General features: G+C 43.4%; 1 long non-coding RNA gene across 1 annotated transcript; it reads right to left on the reverse strand.

Moving 5' to 3' along the window:
- Nucleotides 1-19,317: 19,317 nt before the first annotated feature.
- LOC109282333 (uncharacterized) lies at nt 19,318-24,710 on the reverse strand. Its single transcript, XR_002089312.2, has 2 exons — nt 24,377-24,710; nt 19,318-20,465 (listed from the first exon to the last, which is right to left on the reverse strand). It is a non-coding gene; the product is annotated as an uncharacterized LOC109282333 (long non-coding RNA).
- Between the last annotated feature and the right edge of the window lie 2,814 nt (nt 24,711-27,524).

Consider the following 27,524-nt stretch of genomic DNA (forward strand, 5'->3'; position numbering starts at 1 on the left):
GATAGAGGGAGGCCAGACAGGCTGTGCCCCTTGCTGTGATGTGCAGCACTGACAGGAGTCGGCACTAGTGTCTGCACCAGACACAAGTGCCCTATGCGACCCCACTTGCTGCTGCCACTGCCACCTGAGGGGCTGCACACCATGAGGGGTCCCCAAACTCCCCCACCCTCCCTCATACCCACACCCTGCCCACCCAAGCTCCTCACTGCTGCCAGCCTCCTGAGCACAGGCTCCATGCTGCTGCCAGCCCCATGCTCCCTTCCCCGACCAGCTGCAGCTCCTCCCCCATCCTTGCCCCCACCCCCACCACTTCCCTACCTGCTGCCTGGAGTGAGTGGGAAGCCAGGGAAGCCAAGCAAATCCCCTGACAGCTGCGGCATGGGCAGCGCCAGCCCTATCCAGAAGCTGAGTGTTGGCATGGCTGCTCCCTTACACCCATGATGATGGAAGTGAGGCACAATAAGGTATGTTGGGGAGGGGGGTGTATACATGGGCAGGGTACAATTTGTTGATGGGCACCGCAGGCTAGATTGAGCCCACAGGCCGTATTTTTCCTGCCCCTGTGCTACACAGTAATAAAAAGTCATAACTGGAGGAAACAAATCAAGATAAGGAATTGTGTTCCAGCCATCAGGTTTACCCAAGATAAAACCATATAGCTAGATTTACAAGAGAATTAGGCACTATAATACCTCATCCTTAGGCACCTTATCATGAAGTAAAATTCAGAACTCTAAATTAGGTGCCTTATTTCCCCATCCAATGTGTGGGATAAGATTCACAGAAGCAAGAATTTGGCAGGGATTTGCTTAAAAAAGCTAACAAGAACAGCTGGGGAGAGTGATATGTCTTAGGCTGGGACATAGTGGGTGCATCTACACGTGTGCTTTCCTGAAGAGCTGACTAATTAGCTCTACAGTAGTGTCATTGTCTACACATGCACCTGTATTAGGGCCCAGTAAATTAATTAATTCCACTATAGGATAGTCCTGTCTGGGACAAGTATGGCAAAGTCATTTAATGTGCTGAAAAATGCATGTAAACAGTGACTGGGGCTGGCTGAGGCCCAAGGGTGCTAGAATGCGGGGCCTGCCTGCTGGCTAGCCCCACACTGTAGCACTGTCATGCCTTAGCCAGCTCCTCTGCAACACATTGAGCAAGGGCTGAGTAGCCCCAGACTGGCAGGCTGACCCCCTGGGCCCTCTGCCAGCCTGGGGCTGCTCCACCCTGACTCAATATACTATGGTCCTGGGCACACGTATAAACACTGTGCCCAGGGCAAATAAACTCCAGCGTGAGCTGTGCCAGTGTTTATTTCTTCACCCTAATTGCATGTGTAGATGTACCCAGTAATATCTGAATATTGGCCTCAGGCATCTGAGTGCTTTATGGAACTTACAAATCTAATCCATATTTCTTTAATTGTTGTATTAGATGATGCAGGACATGCCTCAATATAATTATAATAAAAAAATTCTTCTACAAATTAAACATGACTTTTGATCATAATATTTGAATATAGCCATTACTTAAATGTTTGTTCCTCTTTAAATGTTTGTTCCACATTAGAACAAATCATGTCCACACTGAACGTGTAAAAAATAAAGTGCTACAGATCATAACAATGATTTCTCCTGGTGCTTTGTATTGCACTGTTGGGGAGAGGGTGTTTTTGATGTTTTGGGAACAAAATATTAAATCAGAAAAAAATTTGCTTGCAGATATGGGCTTCACCATGTGTGGTGTTTTCCATTAGGTAGGCCTTCAGGAACAATGTGCTTGTACTAGTTTCTCATCTTTCTCCTCACTGTTGTTTTATATCCCCTGGCAGCCTATGAGTCATGAAGGTTTGTTAAAGACAAAGTGGTGGGTGTGGTATGCAAGGAAGCTTTTCAGTACAACACAATCCAGGAAGACAGTCAAGTAAAAAAAAAAGATGGCACCCAGTCAAGACATTGAATAATGTATTGCAGCCCACAGCCATTGCCACTTTCCATGTAGAACAACTAGTGAAGCAAAAGACTACTTGAAGTTCTCAAAATGTATCTATACAACCAAGAAAAGTAATTTAAAACTGATGATAACTAGTTATAAATCATTTTTTTTCTATGCAATTCCTTGTATGGATACTCATTCAGGAATAGGGTGAAATAAATAAAATAGCAAAGTAGCAACTTTAATTACATCAAAATACAGGATTCTTATTCTAAAATAAGAATACTCATATATTATCTTGAGGTATGGGTGTAAATTACAGTTAGTTTAGTTATTATAGTTATCTTATTTCCAGTCACTGGGTAGTCAGATTGTCTGTTATTGTGATTGTAAGAACCTGGGCTTCAAACTGACAATGACATTTTAAAACCATCATTTATTTTTAAATAATTAAATATTTTATCTTTGAAGTCACCTGTGTTCTATACTGGGTTGCTTTTGCCCAATAAGAATGTTAAATGTTAGAAGAACTTGGGGAAGTTTGTGAATATAAATGCATAGTTTACAGTGTAAATAACAATATACCTACTTTTTCCTCTTCAAGTCCATATTTAGACTCTTATTTTGCAAATAATCATTTGGGTACTTAAGTTTAAGTAGCTGTTAGTCCTATTAAAGTAAGAGGGGTATGGAACAAAATAATTTACTAAAGCAGTCAGTTCCCTCAGTGAGATTGCTATGGGTTTAAAGATAAGTGTGTGCATAAGTGTTTTTAATTACCTTGCTTTGCAAACTGCATTACAACCTTTTTTTTTTTTTTGGCAAATTCCAAATTTACCATGATAGCTTGCAATTTTCTTTTAGGCAACAAAGTTGTTTTAAGCAGACTGGCCTTCACAGCTGAGATTTAGAGTGAACTCTCCATACTTCAGGCAGCTGTATTCCATCCTTAAGTCAAGTTTTATCATTATGATAAACTTTGCAGTGTGTCATATCAGTTGCGACAACAGCAAAATCTCTGAGCACTCAAATTAAGGCAAAAGATGTCTCTCTAATTTGCAAACAATGATGATCAAAGAGAACTACCAGAGTTTTATTGAAACATTAGAAAAAGGGTTTCCTATCCTAAGCAAAGTATTCCTCAGTTTAATTACAGATTGTACATGTCTATTTTTTTAAAGAAAAGTCTCCCATCTTAAATTTCATTACTTGCATCCACATAGAGAGAGAATTTACAGTCAAAAAGCAGTTCTGAGAGCAAACTGCAGTGTTTTGTAAGATTTGTTTTTCAGTCTCTGAACATTGCTGGTTCTCTGTTAATTAAATGACACTATTTCATTGCCTTTGTAATTACATTATACAAAATGGTTGTTCACTATTGCAGATACTGTCCTAAAGCATAAAACCTGTACAAAGAATAAAGATGCAATTTAGGACAGAGGGTGAAATATACTCTGTGCAGAGCACTGGCTCAAGACTTGTATGGAATATAGGCCTTTCTTTAAGACCTGTGTCAAAGGTTTCCTGGAGCTTAAATGATGCATATGCCTTGTACTAGCTCTGTACATTTGGGTCACTTGTTTATTTAGAATTTTTTCTCTGACCCCAAATCCAGTTACCACTTCCTGTCCATCCCCAGCCCACAATACTCCTTCAAAACCATAAACAGCAACTTTGACTTTCCCATATAGTATAATAATGTTGTGTATGTTGACAATGCAGGATGTACCCATGCCTCTATACGTGCACGTGTAACACCATGTAGCTGTAACATCAATGCTGCATCGGCATATGTTGATGCAAGGTCTATTCCAAGGTTTCTAGTGCCTTCCTGTATGGAGCTTCTTGAGGGGGTTGGTTTGTGGGGTATTATGGGAGAACATATCTGTCCTTCCTGTGCTGAAGCATTCTTCATCCACCACTACATCTGTCTGAGGCACTTCCAAGTCTTCATACTGGTATTCTTTATAAAACCAAGCCATAGATCCAACACCAGTAGAAAAGATTTTGGCTATACTGTTATTGAAGACTGCAGAAAATGGTGTCCGTTAGATGGTAATAGATATATCAGTGGCAGTTTAGGGATTTTGAACATGGGAATGGTGAGTTGTACAGCGTGATTTATAGCAGCATAACCAAAGTGCTAAATGTATGCTGCCATTCTTGCAGATTCCCCTTGTGTAGGAAAGCGCTCTTCATGCAGGATAAACACTAAGCCCACAGTGTAGCCATATCTTTAAAACATCTTGCAAGTTTGGGTCAATAGTTATATTAGTACAAAGTCAGAATTTAGACCAAGCAAGCGTAACACTTTTCTGTAGGAATAATTATTTGTGCTAAAATTTATGAACCTCTGTGGCTATGTGAAGGTTGTCACTAATATCTCCTGGTTATACAGACAGTCAAAGAATAATGACTAGTATCAGAGGGGAAATGAGCTTGCCTCTTATATTTGCAAAAAGATCTGTAAATTGGATATTTTTTTAAATAGGTAATTGTCCAGTAGCTCCGTTTGGCGTGAGCAAGCAGATTTTTCTAAGAGATGGTAACTGTTAGTGCTGCATTCATGCTGCAGGTAAAATTGGGATTTTAAAAGATAGTACATGATGAAACCTGACAGACTTGCTTGTTTTCATTTCACATTCCCCTCTCAGTTCACTCACAGAAGCTCTTATAAATCTTTTTAGCAGACAATTGAGGACCTATTAACAATATCTTGTTATCTACTTAAAAGAGGCATTGATGAATTGGCTTCCTGGGAGAATACAGTAGTTCTAGCAGCAAGAAAAGCTTATTTTTGTGGCTGTGGTAGGGGGGAATACAGCTTACAGAGGACACCATTAAGAGTAACCAGCTGCGTAAAATCCAACAAATCAGAACCCCTTGTCAGGGAGTCTATTTTATCCCAAAGCCATTCACTCGGTTTACTGTTTTGCTAGCATTCTTTGCTGCTCAGAGACATTAGGCACCCCAGTAGATGTGAGGCCTAGGTGGGACATTTTATAAGCCACCACTATAGCATGTTGCTCTGAGACTTACTGGCCTATTTTACATATTTAGCGTTTTCTTTATAAGTGGCAGGGTAGAGCTGTTGCACAATACTTTGTTAAACAATCTTTAATTATAAAGAATAAACACATACTGCTAAAGGTATAAAAAACCATTATGGAACAGCTCAATTAGACTAGTTATTAAAAAAATCATGAAAAGACAAGGAAGGTTCAACCCACAGTGTTAATCCCAGCATATTTTTTAAATGGGTGGTATATGCTCAGACATTTTCTTTAAATGTGTCATTGTTAACCAGTAATTATGAGACTTTTAACGTTACAGTCATAGAATTGCACATTACAGTTAATACAAAAGATTACACTACTGAAAAGCAGCACAGAAACTAACAAAATACAAAATATTTGTGGCATTATAGCACTGACTAGTTACAGAAAAATCATTTAATGATTTAAAAATAGAACAGTTAATTGAAATTAAGATCTATAAATAGTCTCATTAACATATTCTAAGAAATAACATATACATCAGATTGAATATTTACTGTTTCAATTCTCACTAGATATCCAAACAACAAAGAAAGGCACTAGAGAGCCTTAACAATGCCTTGAATTTCATTGCAGCACTCCCATTATATCCCATTAGACTCCACCCTGCTGTATGCCAAGTCCTTGCAGTATAACATGGCAAGTAGTACTTAAGCAAACATGACTCCCAGGTAAAGAATGTATCACAGTGCAAGCCCATTTATTCCGAAAAGTTTTGAGGACATCAAAAACATTTAGATAAATGGAGTATGGATAATTGGAATCATTATTGGGTTAGTGATTCATACCTAGGGACTTGACCTAGATTTGAACTGAGCTGAAGAAAGTTTTGAATCAAAGAAGTTTAAAAAGATAGATTTCACTATATTTAAATAGTAAAAGATCAAACCTTCTGTTTGTGGAATGGTCTTTTTCAGATAATCTTTCAAATTCTAAGATGCATTTCAGACATAGGCAGCTTCAAAAGTGCAACCCTTCTGCTTTTTCTACCAGGGGATTGGGAGGCAGAAGGGAAAACTCATTCTTTCCTGCAGTATTCATGTCTGTTTTCTAGTAGGTTTTGAACTGTCCTTTCATATCTGTGTTAAAGAGTGTTATGAGAGAACAAGATCAGTGACACCGTATAGAACAAATGAATCTATAGTTTCACAGTTAGCATCTAAATAAGAAATCCAAGAATAACCTAGGTTTGGGTTATGGAATTACATTTATATTTATAAAACTGATATTTTATTGCTTTATTTGCTTTGTTTAAATTGTTTCTAATTTTGGTATAATAGGTTCTATCCAAAAAAAAAGAAAAAAAGATTTAGGCATCACAGTGTCAAGCAGAGCAGCACCTATCTCTTATGAGCCTTGCTGCCTAGTGGAAATCCACACTGCCAATAGCCAGCTATGTTCACCTATACTTATACCATTCCTGTAAAAATGTAGGCTTCTCAGCATGGAATCTAGAAAAATCTACAGCCAATAGGAAATGCTGAAGAGATGAGTGTGCCTAATGCCTGTCTCTTTGCTTCAGTCCAGGCTGCTGGAAGATACCTGAAGTGAGGTGCCTATGCTAAACCTCTCTTGGAATATGCTTCTTTATATCCAAGAGCTCTCAGGCTAACAAATGCTCATGTAGGATATTCAATTCCTTCTTCTGCCAAGGGGATTTGAACTGCAGCTCTCTCTTTCACTCAATAGCGCTAAACCAAATTATAAGGTATGTTAGACTAAAGTGTACTCAGTCTTTTTGTCAGCAGATAGCTGCTGTCATGGGGAAGCCAGCAAAATATGACCTCACCTGTACAACTTGTTAGATTTAATAGATTTCATAGATTTTTAGGGTTGGAAGGGACCTCAGTAGATCATCGAATCTGACCCCCTGCCTTGGGCAGGAAAGAGTGATGGGGTCAGCTGACTCCAGCCAATTGTTTGTACAGTCTCCTCATAAAGACCTCTAGGATATAGGAGAGCACCACCTCCCTTGTAAGCCCATTCCAGATTCTTCCTGATATCCAATCTAATCTCTGTCAGTTTGTGGCTGTTGTTTCTAGTCACCCCAAGGGGTGCCCTGGTAAACAGAGTATCTCCTATTCCCTGCTGCTCTCCACTTCCCCCGCCCCCCCCAATGAATTTGTAGACAGCCACAAGATCACCTCTCAGCCTTCTCTTGCAGAGGCTGAAGAGATCCTGGTCCTTCAGTCTTTCTTTGTAGGGCCTTACCTGCAGGACCCTAACCAACTGAGTGGCCCTCCTCTGGACCCTCCCAAGGTTATCCACATCCTTCTTGAAGTGCAGTGCCCAAAACTGGCTGCGGTACAAGCAGTGTGTCCCCAAATCTGCATGGGGTGAGGCAGGTGGGGCTGGGACTGCACTGGGCTATGCTCCAGTCTGGCAGTGGCAGCACTGCAAAAGGGGGCTATGCCCACCCACCACTTGACCAACTGGGGTGGGGTGGTCATGGGACGGAGCCACTGTACTGCCTCTGAACAAGCGGTGCACAGTGGCGGGAGCTGCCCTGCCCTCCCCATGCCCCCTGGATGAGACATAGCTTTGTCTTATGCCTACCCTCCCTGACTGGGTGAGTGGAGGCAGGGCATGGGGGAGGGTGCCCCCAGATCAGGGAAGGGCAGGTGATGGAGCAGGGGCTGTAGCCACCCAAAAATTCACCATGGCCCCCACTGCCTGTCTGGAGTGCAGCCCAGTGCAGCCCTGGCCCCACCTGCCTCACCTTACACAAATCCAGGGGCACATGCCCCTCCCCCCCATGCCCTTCTGGACAAGTGGCAGGAGCAGCGTCGGGAGCCGCCACATGAGCCACCAGATGAGCAGCACACAGCAGCAGCCTCCTCATGCCTCCCTCCCCCCCGCGATGAGCTGCAGCTAGTCCTGCACCCACTTGGCCCCAGCAGGACAGCGCTTGCCCCAGGCCCAGTCCCAGCCCCAGTCCCTCTCCCTCCCTCACCATGGCGGGGTGATGATCTGCCCCCTATGCCACTTCCCTTACTCCTCTCCTTCCAGCACAACAGACTTACCAGCTGGACGCAGCTATATCGACCGTCATAAACTTGAAACCTGTCGGGACCCAGGGCAGCCGGCCAGCAGCTCTCCCTGACTTCCACCCAGGCAGATAAGGGTTTGGGGCCTAGAAGGCCGTTAGGCAGGTATTTGTGATGCTTGGAGTGGAATTAATTAGGCAGACACTTATCGGTTGTAAAGCAAGATTATTTACTTATGCCGTCAAGGTGGTGAATAGCGGAGGTCAGAGATACTTGGTTAGTTACAGCTTAAGGTTCAAAGGTCGTATGTCGGTCTGCATAAGAGTTTGTTGATCGGGCAGATAAACGGAGAAAAAATCGGGCCGGCAGGTCGTTGATTTACGTCTGATAAGGTCGAGACGGGGGAGACTGACAAGCGATTAATTTGTCAGGTATTTTCACGCATACGTTCAGAGGTTTTTCAGGTGTGTGTGCGGAGGTCTCCCGTTCTTCACGGAAGTGAAGACGGGTTTTATTTGTGTAATAGCCAATTGCTTTTCGCCACGTCATAAATTTAATTAGAAACACCAATTATCTAGCGGTTTTCGCTAGGGTGTTATCTCACAGGGTTACTCCCTGTTTTCTCTGACCAGTTATAATGATTTATGTACAGCACAGAAGGCTAAGTTTCATTTCATGTTAGTGTCGCAGTTATAAATCTCTTTTTGACATGCGCAGCAAAAAAGCGGTTACTATCATTATTGTTAACCCTTAGTTAACCTAGTGCAGAAAAAAACTGTTTTGAATGGTTTTACTTGTTTGTGACATGGGCACTACTTAATTTGGTTGTGACATGCCCCCTTGCCCATGGCACAGCAAGTTATATCATGTTTACGTACAGACCATTTTGTTTATCATTGTTAGTGTTTGGCAAGCGGGTGTATATAAAAGCAAAAAGCGTGGTTAACTTCGTTTTGAGATACTATAAAATTCAACAACCAAAACACATAAATATAACAATGGCTATTATGATCTATGGTAAACACAAGATAATCAAAGACGCCCACACTTGAATTAATTTAAACGCAGTAAACTGTTATTTTTGATTGTATGTAATCTTTTTTAATTTGATTTTTTAAGGTAACTGAGAGTGCGGTATCAGATTAATGCCCCCTATACGGAGGGTTTCTATAATTGTGGCTTATTATATTTGAGTTAAATTGTAGCTCTGAAAACACCAATTTTCCATGCCGTCATTAGTGGCCTTTTTTTATTCTTTTTATTGTTAACTCTCTTCCCAAATCGTTTCTTTTTCTTTTCTTTGAATGTACAGGTTCCTTTAGAACCTTGACTACTTGCCCCCTTCCATCATCATCTCCCTCATCTCTTTTCTCACGTTCCCTCAATCAATGCTTTTGTCCACACCCGACCTTTCTGCGACATTCCCCAAACCTTCAGACTATCAATGTTGTTCTTTCTCAATAATTTAGAGCTTTTCACTCAAAACATTATGACTTGGCTTTACTGTGTAAAGTCTCGAACAGGCTTTAAAACAAAACAAAACAAGTATGTACAAGATCATTAACAGAAAAAGAAAAAACATAAAATGAGTCGTTGGTTATGTCTTTGGCCTAAAATGACAGAAGGTTCAGGATCGAATTGGAGGTTTCGAAGTCAGCTCCGTTCGTCGAGGAACCTGTTGGTAACAGCAGGAATAGAGCGACGACCCTGCTTGCGACATATGAGCAGGCGGTCATTGTGTCGTTGACTCAGGTGTGCTGCAGGTTGGTGTTCGGTGATTCTTGTGATCGGGCAGTCACAGATTGCTTTTTTATCACCGCTGGGCCTGTAAGAGGACAAAATAAACGAACAGACAAACAAACAAAGAAAACTAAAAAACATTTAAATTGTCTTTTGTATATCTATGAGCATAATGTTGTAGTGGTTGGAATAGTTCATCAATGCCCCCTTCGAGTAGTTGCTTGTTGGGGCAGGCTGCGGTGTTATCCGGAATGCGCTGTTAGGCGTGGGTGCCTCCAGGGCCTGGACCGGTTGGCGGTATCAGTCGAGGTTGGTAGCCTAGTATATGTGCCAGTTGTCATTGTCTCGCATCTTTTAGGACGTGTAGCTGTTGTTTGGTAAGTGTGAAGTAGTTTAGGAGGAACCCAAACATGGCTCTTTTCTCCGGTGTCCTCTGTGGTGGCAGTCTTGATTTCTTTCGTGAGTTGAATTGGGAATGTCTTGGCCCTTGGTATTTGACTGGATATATAGTAAGATAGCTTACGGCGATGGCTGAGTTTGCAGTTGTTGATTTTATAAGAGCTTGCAGCCATGGAAGTTGACTTAAAAGATTTTCTGCTGGTTGAGTAATAAGCAGGTTGAGGAGAAGGCGAAGGGTGATGGTGTCTTCTTCTCCGTAAATCTCCATGCATGCTTCGATAACATCAAGGGTGGTGGTGGTGGTTGCACCCTCTGGGTTGGTTATTTGCTTGGTTATTGTTACAGGATGAGCGGCAGCTGCAGTTGTTACTGTGTCTGGTGGGAGGATCGGATTCTCGCTCGTTGCCCCCTCCCTGTGGTACGGAGGTGGGGCCGTTGGGAGCGATGTCATCTCAGGGGGCGGGCTTGCTGGGTGGAGTCCCACCTGTTCTTCTGTGGCTCCGCCCTTCTTTTTTAGGTCCTCCGGGCAGCTCATATTTTTCTCGGTGCCATTTTCTGGTGGCAACGGAGGGTTTTGGCATGCTGCCATCTCCGCAGCAGCTTTGCTGACTGTAGCTAACTGGGTTTTTAAGTTTGCATTTTCACGCAGTAGGAGTGACACCGCGCAGAGCGGCACGTTAATCATCTTCCCTTTGTCCCACTTGGAGCCTCCCCACTCCTTTCCAACTCCCTCCTCTCCTCTTAGCGAGAAGTAGCCGCTGACACACCCTGTCTCCGCTCCACTCACTTGGTGATAAACAATGTGGGCCCATAATTTATCCGCGTTATCTATGCGGCGCCCCCCACTACACCAGGGGCAGTTCTTAATTAATTCCCACTCCATCACATTTTCCCTTGATCCTGTTCGTGACGCCATGTCGGGACCCAGGGCAGCCGGCCAGCAGCTCTCCCTGACTCCCACCCGGGCAGATAAGGGCTCGGGGCCTAGAAGGCCGTTAGGCAGGTATTTGTGACGCTTGGAGTGGAATTAATTAGGTGGACGCTTATTGGATGCAAAGCAAGATTATTTACTCACGCCATCAAGGTGGTGAATAGCGGAGGTCAGAAATACTTGGTTAGTTACAGCTTAAGGTTCAAAGGTCGTATGTCGGTCTGCATAAGAGTTTGTTGATCGGGCAGATAAACGGAGAAAAAATCGGGCTGACAGGTCGTTGATTTACGTCTGATAAGGTCAAGACGGGGGAGACTGACAAGCGATCAATTTGTCAGGTATTTTCACGCATACGTTCAGAGGTTTTTCAGGTGTGTGTGCGGAGGTCTCCCGTTCTTCACGGAAGTGAAGACGGGTTTTATTTGTGTAATAGCCAATTGCTTTTCGCCATGTCATAAATTTAATTAGAATCGCCAATTATCTAGCGGTTTTCGCTAGGGTGTTATCTCACAGGGTTACTCCCTGTTTTCTCTGACCAGTTATAATGATTTATGTACAGCACAGAAGGCTAAGTTTCATTTCATGTTAGTGTCACAGTTATAAATCTCTTTTTGACATGCGCAGCAAAAAAGCGGTTACTATCATTATTGTAAACCCTTAGTTAACCTAGCGCAGAAAAAAACTGTTTTGAATGGTTTTACTTGTTTGTGACATGGGCACTACTTAATTTGGTTGTGACAAAACCCACGTCAGAATGACAAAACAGTGTATCAATTTATAAATGTCATAAGTGATGTTTGTTGTAACTCGAAATGTCATAAGTCGAGGACTGCCTGTACTCCTGCTGTGGCCAATGCTGCATAAAGGGGAAGTATTACCTTCTTAGACTTGCTTGTGATGCATCTGCTAATGCATGATAGAGTGCGGTTATCTTTCCTTATCACTTCGTCACATTGGTGACTCATGTTCATCTTGGAGTCTACTATGGAGTGTTTACTTTGCTCCATAATTTGGTGTCATCCACAAATTTGGACAGAGTGCTCTCCACATCCTCATCCAAGTCACTGATGAAGATATTTAACAGCACTGATTCAAGGAACAAACCTTGGGAGGCCACACTGCCCAAATCTTTCCAGGTTGATACTGACCAATCCACCACCACTCTCTGGGTGCATCCCATAAACCAATTTGCCACCTACCTGACTGTGTAATCATCTACATCACAGGTGCTTAGTTTATTTATAAGAATGAGATGAGACACTGTATCAAAGGCCTTTTAAAAATCCAAGTAGATGGCATCTGCCTCAACTCCTGCATCTAAGCATTTTGTGACCTGGTTGTAAGAAGAAACAAGGTTAGTCAGGCAGGATATACCTGCTATGAATCCATGCTGGTTGCCCCTCAGCATTATTCTTCCTGCTGGACTCCCACAAATGTAATTCTTGATATTTTTTTCAAAGGTTTTCCCAAGGATAGAGGTGAGACTAACAAGCCTATAATTACCTAGATCCTTCTTCCTCCCTTTCTTGAATCTAAGGACCATATTGGCCCTTTTCCAGTTATCTGGGACCTGTCCTCAGCACCATGAGTGCTCAAACAGTCTTGCCGGTGGTTCTGCTATGACACTGGCTAATTCCCTCAGCACCCTTAGATGAAGATCATCTGGGCCTGCTGACTTAAACACATCCAGCCCCTCCAAGTGTCCCTTCACTAGGTCGACGCTTACTGTTGGTGGGCTGGTGTCCCTCTTGTGCCTGTCTGTAATCCAACTGGGAGATATATCTTTATCCATGTTCAGGAATACAGATGAGAAAAACTCATTGAAGAGCTCAGCTTTGTCACTCCTGTCTGTCACCAATTGCCCTAGTCTGTCCTGTAGGGTTCCTATGTTGCCATGTGCCTTCTTTTTGCTCCCTATATACCTGAAGAAGGACTTTTTACTGTCTTAAATTTTTTATGCCAGTCTGAGTTCCATTGCGGCTTTGGCCTTTCTAACTGATTCCCTGCAAGCGTGAGCCAAGTAGGTATACTCCTCCTTGGTGGCTACCTGCTTCTTCCACAGTCTGTAGGGCTCTTTTTTTGCCCCTAGGCTTTCCTGGATTTGTGGAGGTTCTGCATGTATCTATTACACCAGCTGATGAAGAATTAATGTCCATTGATTCTAGGTACAGCCAAGATTAGATAGTAGCTAATTGCACTTTACAGGATCAAAATTTGAGATCTGATGTCTATATGGGTCATCGTGCGAGACTTAGGCATCTCAGTGCTTTTGTGGATCTAATCCAGTGTATTTTATTGCTTATTTTTCCTGTTTTTTCTTCTTTCCTTGTAAATATAGCGCAATGCAAATCATGGGGTAGCATACAATTTCAAGTAACCAGACTAAAACACTCCCATTTTGAGGATACGGGCAATGCTGAGATCTTGATTAGGATTTAGTGAATGTATCTGAGTAGTCTCCAGAATTAGTTTCTCCTGATTGTTGCTCTTTCCTTCTAAATGAGCAATTGAAGAAATAAAGACCCCATGTTTGGCAGCTGCAAAAAGATACCTTGAGCTTAAAATACATACTTAAATCAAGCCTGCAGTCTAAAGGTGATTTGAACAAGTATTTGAGCTGCACACATCTGAACATAGCCATTGACAGATTAACAATATTCATATTTGTTTGTCTGATTCAGTATGGTCTTCTTTGCCTTGCCTATCCATGGCTACCGATGTGCAACTTGGAATTATGCCCACTGATTTCCATCACAGGAGGATTTCACCTTATGGTATTAGTTAAACTTATGCATCCCTTTCACAACTTTACTTCCACTTTGTGTACCATGGTGATTATTTAGTACATAGGTCCCAGGACTGCAGGATGTACCAGATACATTAAACCTTTACAACTTTAGCTTTGCAATCAGGTAAAGTTAGTGCATATATTCCTAGTCCTATTGTTTAGAGAATGCTAAGGCATTGGTATAGATTATAACCCTGACTGTTGTATTTCAGTGGAAAAACCACGCTTGCTGCATGAAGTCCTCATATAGCATCTACCCAACTCAGGGAGGTAGCCAGCTGAATTCACAGGCAGATTGTGGGGACAGCTCCCATTTTCAAGGGCTTATCATGCTGCCTTTCCCCATGCCTCTGATTGTACAAGGGGCCCCAGTGGCCCTGACCCCCACCACTGATTGGTGGAGAGGGCTCTTGATCATGCAATTCCACCCCTTGCTGTTGATTGGTAGAGAGTGGCAGGGTTGCATGACAGGCAGCCCTCTCAGCCAATCAGCGGCAAGGGGCAAGCCCTTTTCATGCCAGGCTGCATGGCCAGAAGGACTGCTAGCTCCCACTGGGAGCTAGCACTTTATCTTTAGTAATTTTTTTCCCCACAGATTTTTGTGGAAAGTGCCCGATTTCAACAAAATCTATGCCATCATGATTTGGTAGGCCCCTTCACATAGCAGATGAAATATTATCATTCTCTTTTTGATATGAAATGTAACCCAGGTGGTACACGACTGGTACCCCCTCTGCAACTGAAGGGATGTTTGGAGGGGTGTGTGTGTGCTGTGAAAGCATAGCTGCTTCACCTAGCTCAGGTCACTGTCCTCCCCTACAGAGCAGAACAGAGACTGTGGTCACCCAGTAGGCTTTAACTATTTACAGAACTTTATTTGTAGTACCAATGAACTTAGTAAACATATACATATATTCAAGAACTATTTACAAATTTTTATAACTATAGCAGTAAATCTTATTACTCATATTATTGGGCAGAAACAAAGTGGATATGACAGACAAAGCACTTTATTGGCATAAACCGTGACTCACAGCAGTCTTAGTATTACGGTATAGCCCCTACATTCCCAGGCTTTGCAGGCCTGGCATGGGAACAAACAATGGGGGGTGTGGTAGGCCAATAGGGGACGCTCCTGCGTTGAGCCACCCACCTCCCTGTGCCCGACCACCTTCCAGGCTCCGAGTGCCCCCCCTGGGGTGCCTCACGTCTGGCTGACCCCTTCCCTGGAGTGCACCCACTAGCTTGGGGTTTTTGCTGCCACCATGCAAGGCTCTGGACTCAATTCTGGCTCTGTGCACCTTGGAAAACACAGGCCTGATCATCCAATAGGTACTAGACCCAATACAAGCAGTTGGGGCACTTTCCCAAGTCAGGGGCTTATTAGGAAAGCCTCCCTTAGTCCACAGACCTAAGGGGCCTCCTAGGCAAAATTTAGACCCACTCCTCAATAAGTCTCCCACACCGGTCACAAGGAGAACTTTATTGATTACAGGGGGTAGGGTGAAAACAGGGTAAAAGGTAGAGCAATATCACAGAAATATCAGAGGAATCTCAGAGGAATCCCATAGAGCAAACCAGCATGGCTGATGGTAGCATTTGATCTCGCATCTGAATTACTGTAAGCTAACTATCTAGTCGGATCTTGAGTAGCTTACTCACACACATCATCCAGAGGTGGTTGGAGTTTTCCTCCGGAGGCAGGTCACTTTTGGAGCATGCGGTTATGAGGAGAGAGCCAGTTTCAGATTCACCTGGATGACCGCATGGCTAATGGCTGCCTTCTTCCTGGCCTGGGCCTTTAAATAACCTCTCTGACCTCAGCAGCCCGGTCCAATCTAAGCTGCCAGTGCTGGCCACAAGCCAACCAATCTAAAAAAGCATCACTGGCTACCTGGGCCGGTGAGCGGGGCTTTTCCCTCCCCCTCCCCAGGTGACCAGAGCATCCGCCTCCCAGGCACCAGGCTTTTGTCATGTAGACAAGGGGGGAAGATCCCCGCCCTGAGGAATTCAACACTAGCCTCTCACACTGGCAAAGACAGATTTCTGGAGAGGGACACAGACGGTGGCGTTTCTGCCACAGGGGGAACCAGGTTAAATAGTAGTTCATTAAATAGGACACAAGAATAAATAAACAATGGTTAAAGCAGCGTTTCCCAACTGTTGTGCCACGGCACACTGGTGTGCCATCGGACATGAACAGGTGTGCCACGAAATTTTGGAAAAGTCACACAAATAAATGAATAAATGAAACATTCTCTATATATCAAGGGCTTAGTTTATCTGTCTGTGTGTCTGTAACACTCTAGAGGGGTATGGCTCCTGGCAGGGCATGGCTCCAGCCAATGCTGCATGCCACCCCCCCCACACACACTCTGTGGAGAGGCGGCAACGCAGGGTGGTGGGTGGTGGCGGCGGCTATATTCTTTGTTGGGGGCATGGGGAGGGGGTGGTGTGTTGTCACCTTTTTTTTTTTAATGTAAGTGTGCTGTGGGATGGAAAAGGTTGGGAAACTCTGGGTTAGAGCATACATAAACAAGGTTATAACAACACAAACCCCCACACTGGCATAGCAACCAGTTGAATCCAGAGAGTTAATCACCAGGTTCTCCACATTTTAGCAGTGGACCAGTTAACAGACAAAACAAAGCAATATATAAACATCTTATAATACAATATCAAATTAAATAAATTCACAGTGCAAATACAACATATGGCGCACATATATATGGTCTCAGGGCAACTTTAAACATTTACATGAACCGTAGCAGTTACATCCATCACCAAAAATGCACAGGAAACATGATGCATAGAAGAGTAATACAAAGGGGAAACAAGTAACCCCTAAGGGACAACACTAACTGCCCCTAGTCCCTGTAACTAGCTAGACTTTGGGGGGCATGAAATCTCCCCTAGATACCAAGGTCCCTTCTTCCCTGTGGAGACCTTGGCCTCTCCCCCTGTGGGGACCCCAAATCCCCTCTACCTTGGCACTCATGGCTCCTTAGCCCTCTGGTGGCCTTGGCTCATCTCTCTCTTCTCTGTGGGTGGGGCTGGTTGAAGCTCCCACCTTGCTGGGGCTGTGGCTTCATCCAGTTTCTGTTCACAGTGGAGAGGCCTGAGCTACCTCGTGTAGCTATCAGGACTTGCCCACTCTCCTGGACCTTCCATCCCTGGGGCTTCTGCTACCAGTGGGGATATGGGCAACATGCCTTGTGCAGTGTCGGGGTTTTCTTCAGCTCTCTCCAAGCCCCATGCAGTGATCTGTGCACTGTGGGACCCTTGCAGCTCACAGGGTTGGGGACCTGAAATGCCTCATGCAGTCCCAGAGTCCCTTCATCTCTCCAGCACCGTGCCCACTCTGTCCCGGCCAAGGGCCGCTGCCTCTCACAGAGATGGGGACCCATGCTGCCTCGTACAGCTGTGGAGTCCCTTCAGCTCTCCAGCCCCATGCACTGCTCTGTGCATTGAGGGGCCTCTCGCAGGGATGTGGACCCACGCTGCCTTGTGCAGTGGTGGGGCCCCTTCACCTCTCCAGCCCTGTGCAGGGTTGGGGATCCACACTGCTTCGTGCAGCCGCCAAGGTCCCATCTGGTCTCTGGACCCTCTCCAGCTCTGTGTACCAACCCATGCACCAAGGGCTCCTGCCTCCTACAGGGTTGGGAAACCATACTGCCCCATGAAGCTGCCAAGGTCCTGTCTGCTCCCAAACCCTCCATGTGTTGATCTGTACACCAATGCTGTGGCTCCTTTCATGGCAGGGCTAGGATGCAGCCACTTGATGCTCCCGCTCAGCAGAGGTGTCTTCTGGGCACTTCTTGGGCAACTGCTCTGCTCCCACCAGTCTGCTTCACCAGCTCTTCTGCAGCCCTCTTTGTCATCCCTCCTTGAAGCTGCCCATGTACTCAGCACGTGGGCTTTTATTCCCTCTGGAGGCTTCTCCCCCTGATTGGGAACGGACCAATGGAAAGCCTGAGGGGTTAGTTCCCTCTCAGATCCTCTTTTTCACCTCACCCCTAGGTCAGGGTGGGGCAAGCTTCTCTTCCTCCCTCTTCTGATTGGTGGAGAAGGGGAATGCCCCCACCAATCAGGCTGAGCCATCTGGCTCAAACCGGCAAGCCGGGCTGCCACTGGCAAGCCTGACACAGAAAGAAGCTCTCATCCTCATGCTCTACCCACAACCACTCCTTAGTCCATATTCTTATCAAAATACAATATGGAGGTTGTAAAGACATTATTGTCTCTTGTACATTCCCTTTTTATTTTCAAAAGCTACTCCCCCAAGGAAAAGCAGGCATTTTTATAGGTAACGTTAGTTTGAGGATCTGGCTTGAAAAAAGTATTAAAGCGGAGTCTTTAAAGTACAGCCAAGGTATGGCACCTCTTCTGTATCTAGGTCTAGAGAAGCTTATTTGCTGTATTTTTGTCAGCTTAGTACCATTCTATACAAAATGAAGGTCATCATAGCTGAAGATTATGCACATCAATTCCACTTAATTAGCTTCTTACACGGCTCACATTTCTGTTAAGTTAGCTAATTAACAGCCCTTCCAAATCACGGTTGCACTGTATTCTCTTGAGTTACCTAGCTTGTGTTTCCTCCTTTCGTCACAATACAGGCAAGTACCCCTCCTACATATTGCCTTCTGCTGTGAAGCAGACTAGCTACTCAGCTCCCTGCTGAGAAACTGTAGCTGTCCTATTAATTTTATAATATTTTTCCTCACCAAAGACATGAGCTTTTTTAATCCATCAGATTACTTTGAGGTTATATGTCTATAGAAAGATCAGGATGGTTTTATTCCCATGCCTGTGTATTTGAATAAATTAGTGGGAATTTATCACATCTCCAATTTACAACGTACATGACCTTCACATTAAAAATAATGGCTGAAATAAACCCTTTCCCCCAATCAAATCACAAGGGCTGTCTCTGACGAGATCTCCATTACAATCCTCTGCAGAGATCAGTTTCACTTAGCCCCATTACAGGAAGGGGTGGTATTTCCCCTATTTTTTTCCTCCAGTGACTTTCCACAAATCTACTGTGCATGTTATTGGTTTGGCACCCCATGGGTTTCTTCTTGGCAGGCTGGCCTATTAGGGGTGCATTTCCAGAGACTCCATCATGGAAATAAGAATACAGTCTCAGGGTATAATACCCTTTTCAGGAAGCTGCTTGGGAGTGGAAAAGGGAAGATGATTTTTCTTTTCTTTCAGCCTCACACAGTTCTTGTTAGTCTGCCCACTCTCTACCACCTTATATAAAATCAGCTCCACCCCTATCCTCCTGAAAAAGAAAGTTTCCTCTGTATCAAACCTTGTAGAGAGCAAAGGATGATGCTACAATACATAAGACAGAGCTGTATGAACATTAAGTCCCCTTCTACAATGACCTTGAATGAACTGGACTTTTACCAGGTAGTGTATTAAATACAGTATAAGTATGTTGTTTAATACATATAAAGCACTAAATGAAAATCAGCTTTATTCCTTTACTGAAAACAGCAAAAGCAATATCACCATATCAATACTTTGCAAAAAAATATTTTTCACATATCCATACAGCATAATTCTGTAAAACATAATGCATTATACACATTTTGCTATATATGTTTCATATCTGAAAAAAATGTATTCTATTTTTCCTCCTCTGTTCTTGTCTTTGGTGTAGGGACTGTGCTGCAGTCCTTGGGGACGAATATATACATTGAACATACAAGCTGGGGCACAGCAGCCACCTGGTCTTCTGTCTTCTCAGCTTGTCAGAAGACTTACCCATTCTACGCTTTTTTGGGAAACTTCCTACCACAATTTGCTGTGTCTGCTGTTAATATTATGTGGATGATGCTCTTTACAATGCTGTAATACATTGTTCAAATAAGAGCCAGTTGTAAAATGCTCAAATATGATGGCTTTCCTCCCATTCCATGGCTAGAACTCTGGTGAGATTTCTGGTGGACTGGCTTGGTGGTCAGGTCTCCTGGGCAAACACCTCTTTCAGATTTCCTCTGAAGCTGGGGATTCAGAAGGATGCTGGAGGCTCCTGCAGCTGCTCAGCAAAACTGACATTCTGATCCAGTGAAACTAACATTTTTGTCAGTTTTAGAGTCCAAGGCTCTTCTGGTTTGTGGGAAATGTTAAAACTTACTGAGTTTGGATTGAAATCAAGTTTAAAGAAAAAAAAACCCCTCAAAGCAGAAACGCTGCTTTTCATCTGGCTCCACTGAAATGAGTGAAGTACTGTATTGTGCACATGTATTAAAGTATAGTAGCACTTATCTTTGAACACAACTTAAAATTTGTTAGGTTTTGTTGTTGTTTTGACTTTCCCTTTAATTCATTTTCAGATTACACAGTCTTTATAACCACCCCAGGCAGGATAAAAATGTGGAAGTTGAATACATTCTATTTGTGAGATGAAATGAAGCATTTATCAAAGGTGCAATATAATTTAGGAAAGTGGAAGTATAAAGCACTTCTTTCCTCGGTGTTTGTTTACTGCTAACCTAATGCTATGTCCGTTTTATTAGGGTTGTGTTGTAAAGCTGGTGTCTGGAGGTAATTCCGTTGCACAGTGTCTTCTGGTATTTGTTGGCAGCCATCTTCTCTGCTGGCCTATGTAGAAGCTGAGCAAAAAGACTCAAATTAATAAAATCAAAACAAACATGCGTTAGGACTATACATGGGCATTTCCTTCCACTTTAACACCTTGGCTTGTTGCTGCTTAAAAACATAAGCAGTTCCAAACTAGGTCAGCCTAATGATCCATCTAGCTCAATATCCTATCTGACAATATTTAACTACCCAGAATAATTTAGTATCGTCTATGAACTTTGTGATTTCACTATGTCCTCTCTTTTCCAGGTCACTTATGAAAATGAGGAACAGAATTGGCACCAGCATAGATCCATGGGGCCCCACTTATTAACCTTGTTCCATCCTAAAAAAAATGACCATTTAGCCCTGCCCTTTGTTTCCTATTTTTAATTAGCTCTAGATCCATGAAAGGACTTTCCCTCCTACTCCTTGACAGCTCAGATTTTTGCTTTTTTTTTAAAGCCTTTGATGAGGGATTTGTCTAAAGCTTTTTGAAAATATATTATATGAGGGGTTGGCAACTTTTGGCCTGAGGCCTGGATCCATCATGTGAAAGTCAGACCCAGGTGAGGATGGCATGCCCTAAACAAGTTTAAATTGATGTCGCTCCACTGAAGTCAGTGGTGCTAATTGATTTCCGGTTGAGGATCAGCCTTCTGCACTTTAAGAGGCAAAATATTTCACTTTTTTTTTTGATTTATCAGCCAACACTAAAATATATATGCATACTGGTGATGTGTCTGTGTAGCTGTATTTACGTAGTAGAGATAATTTCTGCTTCAGAGTAATCATATATGTAAGTACTCAGGCTACTTGTCTGTCAATTGAGAAATGCAGAGAAAAAGCACAGCATATGAATTAAATCTAAATAAAGTGAAGGCTTTTAAAAAAACCTCAAATGGTTATTTTATTAAATTGAACAGAATAATGCAGGTTGTAATTTAAAGGAGGTTTGAATTCCAATCTGTTTCTAGCTGTGTTAGAAACCCACTCAGCTGTTGACATCAGGCAGACAGGGCTTTTTGAAGGATTGCTCACTTCAACATATATTAGCAAATGTTTTGTTTTGTTTTAATTGACATTTTAAAATCTTCTCTAATAACAATCATTTCTTGTGGGGTGCAGCATAAGTCAATTGACCCTTGTATGTCATGTGTTTTTGCCTTTGATCTGAAAAGCATAATTGCTATTGTGGTTGAGTACTATTATTAATAAGCCAACAATGTCAGGAAATATTTCTTATGTGCTTTCCTCTAATGTGGTTCTTTGTACACTGCATGAATAGTTTAGAAATAAATCACCACTAATTATTTAAATATCTCCTTTTTAAAAGCTCCTTCACAATTAAGAAATGAACTGATTGTTGCTGTTAATGTCATATGAAGAAAAATTATAAACCTCATTTCAGATGGAAAACTGTCTACTGTTTTGGTTCATGTGTCACTATGCAGGCGGCATTACTTTTAAATGAAAAATGAAAACAAAGTGAAAAACTAGTTTAGTACATGCTTTCTTCAGCACATTTGGAGAAGCATTAGGGTTTTTGTATTACAATCATGTTTGCACATAATAAACATGTTAATTAAAAAATATATATATTATTTTTTGCAGGACCTATTTATATGCCTAAAATTCTTGGCCTAGCTAGTTGAATTCAAGGCGCAGCTCCTGGCCCTGGAGTGTGAGCGAGTGGAGGCACTGTGGAAGCAGAATGTAGTCATGGTCAGGGCAGTGCAGGCCACAGAGGATGAGCGCTGGGTACTGGACACCATTGTGGCTGTGGTAGTCGCCTTCGTGCTGCTCACTGCCCTGCACCCGACCCTAGCCCTGCCTGGCCCCTAGTTGGGAGAGGCATGAGAGGGGACATTGTCAAGAAAGGTAAGGAGAGTGGGCTAATGGGATCAACTGAGGTGAGCAAGGCTGTTAACGTCTGAGGGTCTGCTGGAATTATCAGCTAATCCTGCTAATAGGATAAGTGTCCATAGTCCCTGTTGAGACCACGGTTAACAAAATCATGCAGTCTATGGATGATTTTTTTGTTCTGCAATGTCATATTCAATTTGAGTTTTAAAGTAGGGCAGTTACTCTGAGATCGGTGATGTAATGTTCAGGGTAGTTAAAGAGTTCATAGGATCATAGGAAAGTAGGACTGGAAGGGACCTCACAAGGTCATCTAGTCCAACCCCCTGATCAAGCCAAGATATTCCCTGACTAAATCATCCAAGTCTCTGGCTAACCGACTCTTGGAAATTTCCAAATATAGGGATTCTGCAGCTTCCCTAAATAACCTGTTCCAATGCTTAATCGCTGTCCTAGAAAATAACTCCTATTGTTCTAAATTTCCTCCACTGTATCTTGAGTCCATTGCTCCTAGTCCTAACCCCTATGGCCACAAAGCAAAGCACATCTCTATCCACTTTATAAGCACCCTTCAGATATTTGAAGTTTGTTATCAAATCTACCCTCATTCTCTTTTTCTTCAGACTAAATAACCCTATGTTTTACATCCTTTCCTTTTAAGTCATACTTTCCAGGCCTCTAATTATTTCTGTAGCTCTCTGCTGATCTCTCTATAATCTGTCCACATCCTTCTTGAAATGTGGGGCCAAAACTGGACATGGTACTTTATGTGAGGCCTCACCAGTGCTGAATACAATGAAAAAATAATTTCCCTTGATTTGTAAGTAACATTCCTCTTAATACAATCCAGTACGCTGTTGGCCTTTTATGCAACAAGAATACAGTGGGTGTGTCTACATGTGCACTTGATATGGGAGCAGTTTATTCACTAGTAAAGTACTCTCAAGAAAATACTCCCAGGCAGGCATCTACACGTGCAGGAAAGCAGGAATATATGTGCTGCTAATGGCAGCAAACTGCTCCCACTTCCTGGGGCCCTGTAATGGGCCCCTGCCGCTACCAGGGGGAGCTATAGGCTCCCCCTGGGTGCTAGCTCAGAGACTGGCAGGGACCACTGAGCCAGGAGACAGCTGTGACTGTGGAGTAGGGACTGGAGAGCCTGTTCCCTGATCAGGCTCCCCTGCCTGTTCCCCACCCAGCTCCGCGATCACAGAGCTGGGCAGGGAACAGGCTCCCCAGACCCCACCAGCAGAGACCTTCCAGTGCCAGCTCCGGAACAACAGGGCTGGCTCTGGGAGATAAGAATCTCCCAGCACCCTGCTCCCCAATCACAGTGGTGAAGCAGGGGCTGGGAGGTAAGGATCTCCGAGCCCCAGCTTCCCAATTGCCATCTCAGAGCAGGGCTTGGAGCTCCCTGCTGCCGGGGCTTGCCCATACCCAGGCTTCATTGGCAGAGCCTACTCAGGCATCAAGCAGCTCCTGGAGGCAGGAAGCAATCTCCTGCCCCCTGGCGGCCAGCTGACCGGGAGCCAATTTTTTCTCAGGCATGTGAATGAGCACTACTGCAAAGTAAGTAATTGCAAGTAAATTTGCTACTTGCATTTGCAGATAGCAAATTTACTCGGGATTAGCAAGGTTTACTGTGCAGTAAGTATGTGCACATGTAGACACACCCTTATTGCATAGTAAACTACACTGCTCCACAGTAATGTGTCCCATGGAGATGCACCCAGTGTTGGCTCATATTCAGCTTCTGGTCTACTGTAACCCCCAGATCCTACTCTGCAGTACTACAGCATAGGCAATCACTCCCCAGTCTGCATTTGTAATGAAATTATTCCATCCCAAATACAGGACTTTGCATTTGTCCTACTTGAATGTCATTTGGTTGATTGTGGATCATTTTCCCAATCTATCCAGGTGATTCTGGATCTTAGCCATACCCTCAGGGAGCCTCCAATCCCATCAACAATATAATTTAATGAAGATATTAAACAAGACAATGCCCAGGACAGACCATTGTGAAATCCCACTTGATATCTCTTCCCAACTAGACATTTAGCCATTGATGACTACTCACTGAGCATGATAATCCAGTTATTTTCTGCCATGGCTGTGTTGCTGTGTTGCTGGATCTGATGTTTTTCTGATGTGATTCTTTGTTTTTCATACATACTACTCTGTCTGGCCAATTGTAGACAACATAGGGGCACTCTAAGTAGTTGATGGTTGATAGTTGATGACTTTTGCTGAGTAAAGTATACAGCTCCTCTGGGTTCATTACATAAATCAGCAGCACCTACTGTGGGGCACTTGTCATTAAAGTTGTTTCAGTAACTAATAATGAAACAAGAAAGCATCTAAAATTATGCATTCCTTTTATTATGACAACAAATATATAACAGGTAATAAACAAAAACTACAGAAATATTAAGAATCACAATATATATGTTAAATTGTACCTATGTGGAGTGTACACTGTAAGCCAGTGATGCACAGTCCTTGAGAACTTCAGGTATTCTGAGTCCATGAAAAGGAAAGAGGAAAAGCAACTGCTTCTGGACACCTCCCCTCTGGTTTCAGGTTTTATAGTTCCAGGAGCAACAAAGGGTGAACAGATAAGCTTCCTGCTATAGTCACACCCTGGCAGTAGGTTGCTCCCCTCTTCACAGAGTCTTCTGGCAGAACAGAGCATATAATAGACTCCCCTATACTTACAGAAGATGTTTCCTAGGATGTATTTCCTCCTCTGGGTGTATTTCCTCCAACATGACTTCTAGCTATCACCATTACCCCACTAAACATGTTCTAGGGTCTGACTGACCTTCCTAAGACGGATGCAATATCTGCTCAGCACTCCACTAAACATACTCAGGTTGCATTTTAACAAGTTTCCTCCCACAGTACAAGGCAGGGCTACAATAGCATATATAACAGTGGTTAAGGAGTGGGAGAATTAACCTCATATGTTATAATTCATGTTGTTTGGTCCAGTTACAATGTACTCTGTGCTGATGTGGAGGCACAGCTGGCATATGGGTTTGTAGCAAGGCCTGGTGGCTTGGTAAGAATTGGAGTTAGGTACCTGCTTGTAGCTCCATGCTATGCAACAAATGGTGAAATGTAATAGTATTTTCATTTATATCCCTTTTTTAAGCATGCACTCTCTAATATAACAGAGGATATTGTTATTTTCTGCATAAATGTCTACTCCAGGAAACTCTTAGCCTCAGTGATTACAGATTAGATGAGTATGTGAATGAGAAGCCACCCTCTTCTTGCTCCATCTTTGCATGCATTTCCTATCACCTTTTTTTTGAATTCCACATTGATTGTGTATTATGAGCAGGGTTGAGCAAAAGGCTAAGTTTCCATTCTGTGGGAAACTCTAAAAGACTAGGGGAAAAAAAACGCCTATATCATTTGTTTCCCATTTTGAAATGCCCCTCAGATGGAATATTCAGACACATATTATTATGAAATCATTAAAATGAGTTTTGATAGTTCCTATATCTCCAGCTTGGAGAAAGGAAATTCTAAGAGTTCCAACTCAAGTCAAGTTTCCCAAGGCTTCCAGGCTCATGGTTTTGTAACAGGGGCAAGGAAACCCCACTGACAATAGTCTGGTTGCCCTGGATTCATGGACAATGACCAGCCTGAGGCTAGCCATCTCTGAGCATTCTGATTTATGAAAATGTTTTGAAGCGACAGACTTTTCAGTGGCCCTCTAGTTAAGCTTCTAGGAAGCTATATAGTTAAGCTTCTAGTTAAGCTACAGGGAGGAGTGGGGGGCGGGGTGAGGTGAGAGAAACCTAACTGCAGGCATTTACTACAGGCCACCATACCAGGGGGAGGAGCTGGATCTGGAGTTCTCTTGAGAACTGACAGAGGCCACATGTGCAAGGGGCTTGGTTGTCATGAGTGACTTCAGTTACCCAGACATAGATTGGAAGGAACACTTGGTTAGGTCAGATTGTTTATGCAGTTTCCTGACTGTGATCGAGGAGGTCTTCCTGACCAAGGAAGTGCAAGGGCCAACCAGAGGTAATGCTCTCCTAGACTTGGTCTTGGCCAAGGGAGATGATCAAGTGTGTGGCTTGAACATTGAGGGTCACCTGGATGACAGAGACCATGAAATTATCAGGTTCATCATCTGCTGCAAGGTCGATAAATCAACCAGCAGCATTGAAGTACTGGACTTCAAAAATGCTGACTTTGACAGGTTCAGAGCATTAGTAGGGGAGGTGATGTGGGCCCAGGAAAGCAAGGTGAATGGGGTACATGAAGAATGGTCATTGCTCAAGGATACAATTCTAAAAGCACAAAAGAAAACTGTTCCTGCAAAGAGGAAAGGCAGCAGAAGGGTTTGCAAGCCCTCTTGGCATTAGGACATTGGAGTCCTCTTAAAAAAGAAAAAAAAATGCATGCACAGTGGAAGCTAGGGATGGTCCTCTAGGAGGACTATACAACAGTGGCCAGCACTTGTAGGGAAATGATCAGGAAAGCCAAGGTGGCAATGGAGTTTAGGTTAGTTATGGGAGTCAAGGACAATAAGAAGTCCTTCTTTAGGTATGTAGGCAGTAGAAGGAAAACAAGTGGAAGTGTGGGACCCCTGCTTAACACCTTGGGGCAGCTGATAACTGACATTCAAGAAAAAAATGAACTCCTAAATGCCCACTTCGCTTTGATATTTCACTGTACCATAGGGAAAGTCAAGCAAGATAAGATTCGTAGGGGACATGCTGAGACTGACAACCTCCCCACTGTGGATGCTGAGTGGGTGCAAAACTAACTAGAAAAACTAGACATTTATAAGCCAGCAGAACGGGATGGACTTCATCCAAGAGTGCTGAAGGAGCTGGCTGAGGTCATCGTGGAACCCCTGGCAAAACTCTTTCAGAATTCGTGGTGCATGGGGGAAGTCCCTGACAACTGAAAGAAGGCTAACATTGTGCCCATCTTCAAGAAGGGAAAGAGGGAGGACCTGGGCAACTATAGGCCAATCAGCCTAACCTCCATCCCTGGGAAAATCCTGGAAAAGATCATTAAAAAACCTATGTGCGATATGCTCACAGAAGGTAAGATTCTGAATGACAGCCAGCATGGCTTTGTCGTGGGTAGGTCTTGTCTTACCAATCTCATCTCCTTCTATGACCAGGTCTCTCACCACCTGAACATGGGACACATGGTAGACATATACCTAGACTTCCAAAATGCTTTTGATCTAG

The sequence above is a fragment of the Alligator mississippiensis genome, chromosome 3 (genome assembly GCF_030867095.1).
Source record: "Alligator mississippiensis isolate rAllMis1 chromosome 3, rAllMis1, whole genome shotgun sequence".
NCBI lineage: Eukaryota > Metazoa > Chordata > Crocodylia > Alligatoridae > Alligator > Alligator mississippiensis.